We start from the raw sequence: 11,432 nt of genomic DNA on the forward strand, positions 1-11,432 counted from the left end.
TTGTTGGAAACTGCGCCCTCTTGTGGCGAAAAAAACCTACATATTGTGAAAACGTTATTTCTGAATGTTCAATTTAAAAAAAAAAACACACACACTTTTTCTTGGTTATTCGACCGTTAAGTGAACATTCCATTCTATAATTGTTGCAAACACTGTTGCAATGTTACTTTTGAATGTTCTCTGAACATTCTAAAACAATTAGTAACATTTAAAACATGTTCGAACGTTTTTAGAACTTTACCAAAGACTAGATTTGAACGAACATTCTATTAACGCTTGTTTATAAATTTAAGAGAAACTTGTCAGTGTTAGCCAAAGTTAATTGACCCTTCGCTAAGCCACGCCCGAAAACCGCCACTGGCCAATCGTGGCTTAGCCAATCTGATACCCTGTATTCTAAAAGTTTGGACGGTGGGGTGGCATTTTTTCTCTTCCCGAAACCTAAAGGCCAAAAGGGGAGAAATCCCGGGCGTGGATCAAGCAGTGTGGAGACCCATTCACAACTATGTCGACAGGATTAACAAAACAAAAAACGCCTATTGCTTGGAAATAATGGCGGTTCTTTGTTCATAATGCATATATTTGAACGTAAAATAAGACGATTAAAGGCAAAACGAAGGCTCACTGACATACTTTAAAATATATTTCAGCATTTTGTTAATCGACGGCCTACTAACGTTACCCCTGTAACTTTACCCCAATCCGATCGTGGCTCTCCCGGTGTTAGATTGATGGATAAACTGTTTGATTTGTAATTATTAGATTATTTTCACATTTCACTTACTCTGCTGTGCATGAACATAGCTGTTCAATTTGTGTGTTTCCCATGTGAATGGTCTGCTAAGGAGACGGCTGCTGCTTGCGCTGGGACCTAACGTTATAGGCTTTAGCTTCAATTTTGATGAAATTATTCTCTAATCGGTTGAATATTATGTCGTGGATATATCCCTCGAATGCATACTGCTGTCCCTTTTTGTCTTGCTCTCTCAGATATTTCACCTGTTCGCCAAAAATGACTAATTATCTCCTTGGGAATGTCTGACACCGGTGCATACACACTGTAATAGACGTGGCAGCCGCGAAAGCTTGACAGGCGTAGCAACAGTAACTAAGGAGGGCGGGGCTTAGCGAAGGGTCAATTCCTCTTTTTATTGCTCATAAGTTCCAGTGAAGTATCAACAGTGTCTGAGATGTTTCTCTTAAAATGCTCTGTTTACTTTCATCTCACTGCTGTCTGAGAACTTAGAGATCTCACTCTTCCTAAAACATCTTGTCCCTCTTTGTTTCGAACTCAGTTTAGTAGTTGTGCAACACCTGTGTTCATGAAACTTCAGGATGGATTGTGAATCGTGTGTCATAATCCTCACCATCCTGCGAACTCTGTCTCGCTGAAACACTGTCGCAGCTCACAGCCAAATAAACACAACTTTCAATCATAACCTTCAAAACATTACAGTAAATCATCAGTTCAATCAATAAAGGGATAGTTCAGCAAAAAAATAACAATTGTGTCATCGTTGATTCACCCTTAAGTTGTTCTAAACCTGTATGAGTTTCTTTGTTCTGTTGAACACAAAAGAAGGTATTTTGAAGAATTTTGTTGGTCCCCATTGACTTCCATAGTAAGGGAAATAAAATCATGTAAGTCAGTGGGGACCAGAAACTGTTTGGTTTTTTTTTTTGAGGGTGAGTAAATGGTGACAGATTATTATTATTATTTTTGCTGAACTATCCCTTTAATCCTAAAAATGAGCTATACACCTCAAGTTTTCCGATGACCTTGTCGAATGGCACGGCTCCAGCTTTGTCCTTTTGCCCTTGTTTCCGATACGCTCGTCCTCACTTCTCTCTTTCTTTATGAGCCACTGTGGTTGACCTTTGACCTCTGACACCTTCTCACATGACTGTGAACAATGGAATAGTTCTTAAAGATTCCGAAACATTCCATTTGTTGCACAATCCAGCAGCGCTGAGCCGGAGAAACTCTGATTCCCACGTGTGTGTGTGTGTGTGTGTGAGAGAGAGAGAGAGTCAGGCACGCTTATCTGCGTTCAAGACCTGAGGACATTACAGACAGACGAGCTTCAGTGAGGAACTAAACCGGCTCTTTTTAGCTGTACTTTTTTTTTTTTTTTTTTTACAACGGATTATAGTAATAGTGTTCATAAAAATGAAAAGTCTGTCATTATTTACTCATGTTGTTTCAGATATGCTGCTGTTTATTTTAAAGAATTGTCACACAGTTTTTTCCCACCAGAAACGGTTCATAGTGACGTCTGTCAAACTCCAAAAAGGATAAAATCATAATTTTTCATTCAGTTTTTCAAGTTAATTCCTTACAAATATTGGAAAACCTGTCTTTTTTTATTTGAGAATTAAAGAAAAAGTTAATTTTTTTTTTTAATAATAATTATAAAATATATATATAATATATACACTACCATTAAAAAAGTTGAGGTCTGTGCATGGGGGTCAGATTTAAAAATAAAATAAAAATGTAATCAGCAAGGATGCATGAAATTGATCAAAACTCACAGAAGTTCAAATCAATCATGTTCTTTTCAACTTTCTATTCATCAAAGAGTCCTGAAATAAAATATATCTTGGTTTCCACAAAAATATAAAGCAGCAGCTCAACTGTTTTCAGCATTGATGATAATAATCATAATAAATGCAGCAAATCCTCATATTAGAGTGATTTCTGAAGGATCATGTGACACTGAAGACTGGAGTAATGATGCTGAAAATTCAGAATTATACACAATTATCCTATTTTTACTGTATTTTTGATCAAATAAATACATCCTCGGTGAGCAGAAGAAACATTTTGAAAAAATCTTACTGACCCCAACTTTATATATGGTCTTTTTTTTATATAATATGATGTCACACCTCAAATGTAGGCCATCATGCAAACAGAAACAGTCATTTACACACATAAACACTCTTTATCAACAGCTCAAGGACAGATTGTCAGGCTATTCAAAATCAGTGTCCAAAAGAGCAATAACTATAAAATGACATAGCAGAGATTGAGATGATCAGCATTCACACGACTGAAGCTCGAAATCGTGCTGCAATTATTCAGTTCATTTGAGCTGAACGGATAAAAATCCTGTAAACACACATAATAAAACACCAGATGGATGAGCACACTGACACACACACAGAAACAGAAATGAACCAGGCGAGTGTATTCATCAGTTTATGACCAGTTCATCAGTTTATGAACTAATAACACAATGTTTTAATCTTGGGGGTTTGATCCAGTAACTTGAGATTTACTAACATCCCAATGCCTTCGATCTCCATTGGAAGTGAGTGAAGACACAGAATAACCACGAGGAAGCGGATCATCAGGTGTGTGTCCGTAACTCGTGCATTTGGGAAGTTAAAACAAGAATGCAAAACGATGAGTAACATGGTTCAGAGAACGCCCTCTGACTGAACCAACACAATGCACTCCTTCTTCTAAGTTAACTGATGAATGATGCACTGGATTCTTCTCAGTGGAAGAAACGGGAATGATTGTGTCATCCATCTCTCAGTTTGAGTACAAAGAGTTCCATCTAGTGGCGGGAAATGAAAACACACGTAAAACTCACATTTGTCGGAAACAGCGCCACCTGTCTGTTGAACTAAGCTAGTGCAAATGCGAACGCTTTAGAAATTGTTTGGTCAAAAACAAAAAAGTTTTATACATACAAATTAGGCACTACTCTATAATACGGCGTTTTTATTAACATTTAAAACAGCTATTGTTATGTCAGACACACAAACAACACATTTGTTTGACAATCTGTCAGTTCTTCTCAGTGTTTTCCACTAGAGTGAGCTACAACCAATCCATCAGGCTACTGGCTTCTGCAGATTTGTGTTTTACAGCATTTGGCAAACCAGCGTTTGGTGCATTAATTTCTCCATCTGAACTGAAACTCCTCTCCTTCACCTCTCCATTCCATCCAGATATTAATTGCACGCTTTTTGAATGCCTTTTGAAAATGAGCTCTATGTCGATGCATTCTTAGTGTGTCTGCCTTCCACTCCTGCATGAGTTGAAACTTGAAGAAAGTAGATGTTAATTGCTGTTTATGCACAGTCTGCAATATAATAAGAATTAATAATGTGCGTAATTTGTTATTAAATTACTTGCAATATTTTATGCATGCAATAATAGGCTATACTCTTTTATAATGTGCAGTGGCTCTCTTCAGAAATACAAAAACACAATAATATAGTGTTTTGCTACATTATGCATGTATACTTTTTCTAATGCAAAAGTATTTTTTTTAAAAATGTCGAGATCACAAGAAAATGACAATTAAGCAAAATAAGAATGGCCTCTTAGGCTTCCGTACCAGTGAAGCACCACGCCACCCAGTGGATAGTTGAAGCATTGCACCACACAATATGCTCAATCCTCAATGTGTTGAGGAAGGTTGCAGCACTAGTGTTAAAGTGTCCAGTCCTCTTCATCTTCATCCTCACATCAGCAGGAGTTTCAGATAAAAGTCTAGAAGATTCTTGTGTTGCGTTGGTCCTTTTCTGCATCTCTGGTAAAACTCAAGTTCAAGTGTTTCTCCAAGTATTTTCTAGAGGCCAATTCTCTAGTTCTTCATATTGCAGAATATTTATGGTAAAACAGATTGCTTCTAATAAGTCTTCTCTGGGCATTGAACAAAAATGACTTCCTTTCAATATTTTGAAATGATAAAACAATCAGTTTGAATCAGAAATTCTCAGTATTGCATCAACAGCTGATTTGTCATTTTGCGTATCATTGCCACAACACTTCATTGTTTCTGAATCACGCGCATGGCTTTAGCTGACAGTCTCCATAATGCATGTGTTTTTTTCATGTTAAAGTATTCTGACTACTGTGGGTGTAGATTAATTTTTAAAAGGAAATCTCTGACCTTTGACAATGTTCTGTTTCTCCTGAATAAAACCGGTCAGACTTGGATCATCTGTTTTGCTGTTTGTACCCGTCAAACAAACTAGTCATCGCAAATCTGCTGTCACCTCCACGCCGGTCACCCTGAACTGTGTGTGTGTGTGTGTGTGTGTGTGTGTGAGAGATCAAACCCAGGACGAAAACAAGGAAAAATGATTCAGAAATCATACATGTATAGTTGATTAATCAATGCATGCGATTCTCAATTTGATTTACAATCAAATTTTGTTCCATGAAGTTTTGTTCAAATGTGCTTTTATTTTTTTGTGCTTGTTATGCTGATTATCTATTAATTATCACATTTTTTAAAATGCCAAATTTCTTTCTTTTTCATATATGTGGAAAAAACTTACCATAAATCTGACATGTTTTTATTTGGCATTTTGGGTCATTTTATTATTTTTGTGTTTACAAATTAAGTAATCTAAAAATTTTGCTTAACAGTGTCCTAATGATTACGTTGTTTTAATGCATTATTAATTATGCCTTGTAATGCACCTTATAATACACTGCATGGACTTATGAATGATTGAAACCAGTTATTATAATATTTATGTAACTCCTTTAGAAAGTATAATGCATTAAAACACTTGACAAACAACTGCTAACAAATATAACAAGGAATCTGCATTTTAACTTTTGTTATAATTATTAATGAAAATATATTATGCAATGCATTATAGCATATATTATGAATACCTTTATAATGCATTATAAAGGCTTTAAGTAAAGTGTTGCCGATTCTTCCTTTGACTCTCAAAGACTGATGATGATAAGCGTGTCAATACACTTTCACTACACTTCTTGACACTTTTATTAGTTCGTACAGATATGACAGCGAATGATGGTGAACGTCAGGTCTTCTCAGGACATCTACGAGATGTGTGTATGGATTAAGGAGTGTGTGGACATCATGATGGGTTTGAACATGTGACCTCTGGAAGGAGCAGCATCTGTAAACATAAGAACACACAAACACACAAGCGGCTTTAAAACACGTCAGTCTTACAGCAAACATGGGACCCCATAACTATAAGAAAACAAAAACATGTCATTTTATATTCAATAATACACAACAAATGTCCAAAAATATTTTGCTAATATACTGTATTTAAATAAAGACTTATTTTTTAAATCTAAAAATATCTATTTATATAATATAATGCATTTACCCAAAATGTATGATAAGATTTGATGTGTATTTTCTAGTTCCTTCAAGTATATTTCACCATTATTTTTAAATGCTTTAAGCTGTGCATACATTTTTAAATATATATTGGCCAGTAATATATGATTATTATTTTTTTGTGGGGCTTAACGTTTCATTCGACCTCTAAAATCATCCCTCTCAACACTTTGATTTGACATTATCAGAATCCTGTCGTCTAATGTCAGAACTGTGTTCGCCATAATTCAGGTTGCATTCAGTGAATTGTTTTTCAGTATTACAACAACACACATTCTCATTTCACACAAGGTCAGTAGTATGAAGAAGGAATTTAACCCTTTATCATTATTACATTTAATAATTGTTTTCCAAACAGATTCTTTTGAGCTTTTGTGTTGCCATAACAACAGTGACAACAGCTTTTTATTTTTCAAAATGTTGATATGGAGATGTCCGAGTTCAATTACAGATGATTTTATAGGCTTTTTGGGATTGATATTTGTAAGACATCTTGCTTTTCTGTTTTTTTCATCAGATTCTCATGATCAGTTTTATTGTTCACTAAGCACCAACTGAAAATAAATCAATAAAATTGGGTCTTTCCATTAATATTTCTGCATATATTTACTCATATTGCATTTATATTTGAGGAAAAGTGCCGCAGAGAGGGATGAGAAACAAAGTGAATGGATCTCAACCCAGAGCTATACATCTATAAAAGTTATATTAAAATTACTCAATTAAAATGTCGAACCCAGATTATTATAGTACAGTGAATAAACTGCCATCATATTACATGCTCTTGATAAATCCAGGAGAATTGTGACATTTGGTTGCACTTTATTTTGATGGTCCACTTTCTATATACTCACTGTAACACTCTGGTGCTGTTCGTCATTTGTGACCGAAATGTTTTAATTCATTGAAATTGTACGAAACTTAAAAGATTTTAAAAGTAAAGGTAAAGATTTTGGCACTTGCTGAGAACACAAAAAAAAATCCCGGACATGATTTGAAAAGGTTAATGGTCCTGAAGCTCATATTTAGAGCACAACTTGTTAAGATTCATGGCTTTGATTTTTTCACAGTTTTAGAGTAAAATGTGTTTTGAAAATACATATTTCATATAAAAATTGAAAATTACATTTTTGTGCATTTTTCATAAAAATAAATGTAAATTATTATTGTTTTTTAAATTTCAGCATCAGGAATAATCTGCCACGTGTCATCTTTAATCTGAATTCTTCAAAGCATTCAAGATGCAAGTTTAAGCTGGAAATTAAATTTTCAGGTCTATGCTCAAAAAGTGAATAAATGGATTAAAACTACTGCATACATTTTATTTATTATCATTAAAAAAAAAACTAAAAATACAAAATATGAAATAAAAAACATTATCAAACTAAAATATAGTACAATAATTTCATTGAAATGATAAAAAAATGGGTATTTTTTGACAAACACACAAACAGTACCAGTTAAGTATTATTATTAGTATTAGACTGTTGGGTTCGGGTTGGTAAAATAAGTTGAAATGTAGTTGCAAAGTTACTTCTAGTCTAAAGTGGACCATCGAAATAAAGTGTATCCTGAGATTTTAGTTTAATCTTTTGAAATCTCTCCGTGCACCCACGCTTTTATTAACTATTTATTAGTTTGATTTGTTCGTCATAAAACGTATCTCTGTTAAATTTTGAGAGGAAAAGCAGAGGCCAGTGCTAGTGTACATATATTCTTTTACAATGCCAAGAACAAACTCTGTATTATTCACCCGGATTCTGAGTATTACTTGTTCTGTTAAATCACAAACTCCTTCGGTGTAATTCTGCCTCTCGGAGACTGGACTGATTCTTCAAACGGCTAACCCTCCTAAAGTTAATAAGTGACTTTCATAAGAAACAAAAACCAAACACACACAAAATATCAGTTTATGGCAGCAAATATGAGGGCCAAGCATACGAGCAGAACAGTTTTGATTGACAGGACAGCAGAACCAGTTTTAGGCAGAGCAGGTCAAAGGTTAAGAGTAGACTGAAAGGAGTCATAATCTTGATATTTTAATATGAGACTTTAATGTACAGTGTAAACATACTGTAACTTTCAGAACTTCCCGCTCAGTCCAAAAGGAGCATTTATTGAGCTGCAAATCCAGCTAACATAACTAACATAAGTGGACTCCTGCTAAACATACAAAATAATACAAATATTTATGATAAGACCAGCTTTTAACCAGCGTTCAGCTGTTACTGTGCGCTATAAAGTTTGTTATAAAATTGCACCTTCCCTCATTTGACCATGTGATATTTTTCTATCTTTGTCACATCATGAAATTATTTATTACTTTTATATAGGGTGTTTTTTCCCCTTTTTTCTTTGCGTTGACAGACAGAGTATGTGGAATATTTATGATATTTTGGAACTAAAAACTTTTCCATGAAAAGTAGCATTTTATATTACAACTAATGGTGCTAAAATATAAATTGTAATAAAAACACATGCAAAAATTGTTTTAAAAAGACATATTTACACTCACCTAAAGGATTATTAGGAACACCATACTACTAATACTGTGTTTGACCCCCTTTCGCCTTCAGAACTGCCTTAATTCTACGTGGCATTGATTCAACAAGGTGCTGAAAGCATTCTTTAGAAATGTTGGCCCATATTGATAGGATAGCATCTTGCAGTTGATGGAGATTTGTGGGATGCACATCCAGGGCACGAAGCTCCCGTTCCACCACATCCCAAAGATACTCTATTGGGTTGAGATCTGGTGACTGTGGGGGCCATTTTAGTACAGTGAACTCATTGTCATGTTCAAGAAACCAATTTGAAATGATTCGAGCTTTGTGACATGGTGCATTATCCTGCTGGAAGTAGCCATCAGAGGATGAGTACATGGTGGCCATAAAGGGATGGACATGGTCAGAAACAATGCTCAGGTAGGCCGTGGCATTTAAACGATGCCCAATTGGCACTAAGGGGCCTAAAGTGTGCCAGGAAAACATCCCCCACACCATTACACCACCACCACCAGCCTGCACAGTGGTAACAAGGCATGATGGATCCATGTTCTCATTCTGTTTACGGCAAATTCTGACTCTACCATCTGAATGTCTCAACAGAAATCGAGACTCATCAGACCAGGCAACATTTTTCCAGTCTTCAACTGCCCAATTTTGGTGAGCTCTTGCAAATTGTAGCCTCTTTTTCCTATTTGTAGTGGAGATGAGTGGTACCCGGTGGGGTCTTCTGCTGTTGTAGCCCATCCGCCTCAAGGTTGTGCGTGTTGTGGCTTCACAAATGCTTTGCTGCATACCTCGGTTGTAACGAGTGGTTATTTCAGTCAAAGTTGCTCTTCTATCAGCTTGAATCAGTCGGCCCATTCTCCTCTGACCTCTAGCATCAACAAGGCATTTTCGCCCACAGGACTGCCGCATACTGGATGTTTTTCCCTTTTCACACCATTCTTTGTAAACCCTAGACATGGTTGTGCGTGAAAATCCCAGTAACTGAGCAGATTGTGAAATACTCAGACCGGCCCGTCTGGCACCAACAACTATGCCACGCTCAAAATTGCTTAAATCACCTTTCTTTCCCATTCTGACATTCAGTTTGGAGTTCAGGAGATTGTCTTGACCAGGACCACACCCCTAAATGCATTGAAGCAACTCCCATGTGATTGGTTGATTAGATAATTGCATTAATGAGAAATTGAGCAGGTGTTCCTAATAATCCTTTAGGTGAGAGTATATCCAATTAGATATTCTTAAAGGTTAGTTCACCCAAACATTAAAATTATCCCATAATTGACTCACCATCAAGCCATCCTATGTGTATATAACTTGCTTCTTTCAGCCAAACACAAAAATATCCTGGCTCTTCCGAGCTTTATAATGGGAGTGAATGGTACCTGAGATTTTGAATCCCTAAAAAGCTTATCCATCCATCATAAAAGTAATCCATACAGTTAATAAAGGCCTTCTGAAGGCCTAAATTATGGGATAATTATTTTATTTTTTAGGTGAACTAACCCTTTAATTCACCTGCGATTGCTATATAATCATTATATGCCATTTCAGACATTTTCACTCCCTCTATAGCAAAAAAAGTGAATCTTGTTAAAATGTAATTGCATAATTAAATAAAATTAATTTCTGTCTTGATCGGTAACATAAAACTATTAATGCTCATTTCCGCCCTGGAATAAAAAATAACAACGATAATTGCAAATGTTACATTTTGAAAGAAAAAAAGCAGAATTGCAAGTAATAAACTCACAAATGAATTTAAAGGTTTTTTTTCCTTTGTGATTTGTGAGATTCCAGCAACTCGCATTTGCGAGAGAAAAAGTCAGAATTGTGAGAATAAAACTCGCGGTTACCTTTTTAGTTTTTTTATTCTGTGGCAGAAACAAGCCTCCATTTAAAAAACACTGTTTCAACTAGACTTTTATTTTATTTATAAGTTTAAATGCGAGCTAAATTTTTAAAGCATAATGAAGGACATCGGCCTATAAGCTCTGTTGACTGGCAACATACACCAAATGGTTTACAAAACACAGACAAAGTCCATCCCAAATTCAGTCACATTGATTCTTCCCACATATAGAATCAATTTGATTCCACAGACACGGTCATGAATTCCTTAACAACACTGGATTAAAGGTCATAAAATTGAGCATAATTATAAATCTTTGAAATACCAGCGTACACTAGCATGCATTTCCATGCAGGTCCTAGCTGGTTTGTGCTGGTTTAGTCCCAGTCTTCCATGTGGACCAGGATAGCCATGTTCTGGTAATGCTGGTCATGTTCTTTGCTGGTTAACCTGGTTAATGAAGTCTAGTGTGATCTTCACCTGCATTCAGAATATGCTGGTGATCAGCCATGCTGGCCTGTTTAACAGGGAACATTGAAATCATTCATAAAATAAGATACAGACTTTACGTTTGATCTATTACTCCTATGTTTATACTGAGTGCTGACTTGATAATTTTACATTTTTTATCCTACAGCAAGAAGTGAAGAGTGTAAACAAATGTTTCAGCTTCAAAGGAGCCATAAAAAATTGGACTGATATTTATCAGATTGAACCGTTTGTTCAGTTCCAGCTCATTCCACGTCTAGTGGGCCTGAAGGCCACAATAAAGAAAATGAAAGTTATCATCATATTATCTTCTTTATTTCATAGAAACCAAGCTGTGCTCTTTGGTCTGATTGTGGAACTGATCTGGCAGCTTTCCTGTCCAACTGTCGAGGCACGAACGCTGCTTTACTGCAGGTGAACATGTCTAGACTTTTGCACAAA

The 11,432-nt window shown here is 35.7% G+C and overlaps 1 protein-coding gene across 1 annotated transcript in view; it reads left to right on the forward strand.

Moving 5' to 3' along the window:
- LOC130090970 (sodium/potassium-transporting ATPase subunit alpha-1-like) overlaps positions 1 to 11,432 on the forward strand; it is a 50,394-nt gene that overhangs the window by 31,143 nt on the left and 7,819 nt on the right. The window lies entirely within an intron of this gene.

This window comes from Rhinichthys klamathensis, unplaced genomic scaffold, assembly GCF_029890125.1.
Source record: "Rhinichthys klamathensis goyatoka isolate OS25496 unplaced genomic scaffold, OSU_Roscu_1.1 h1tg000157l_1, whole genome shotgun sequence".
NCBI lineage: Eukaryota > Metazoa > Chordata > Actinopteri > Cypriniformes > Leuciscidae > Rhinichthys > Rhinichthys klamathensis.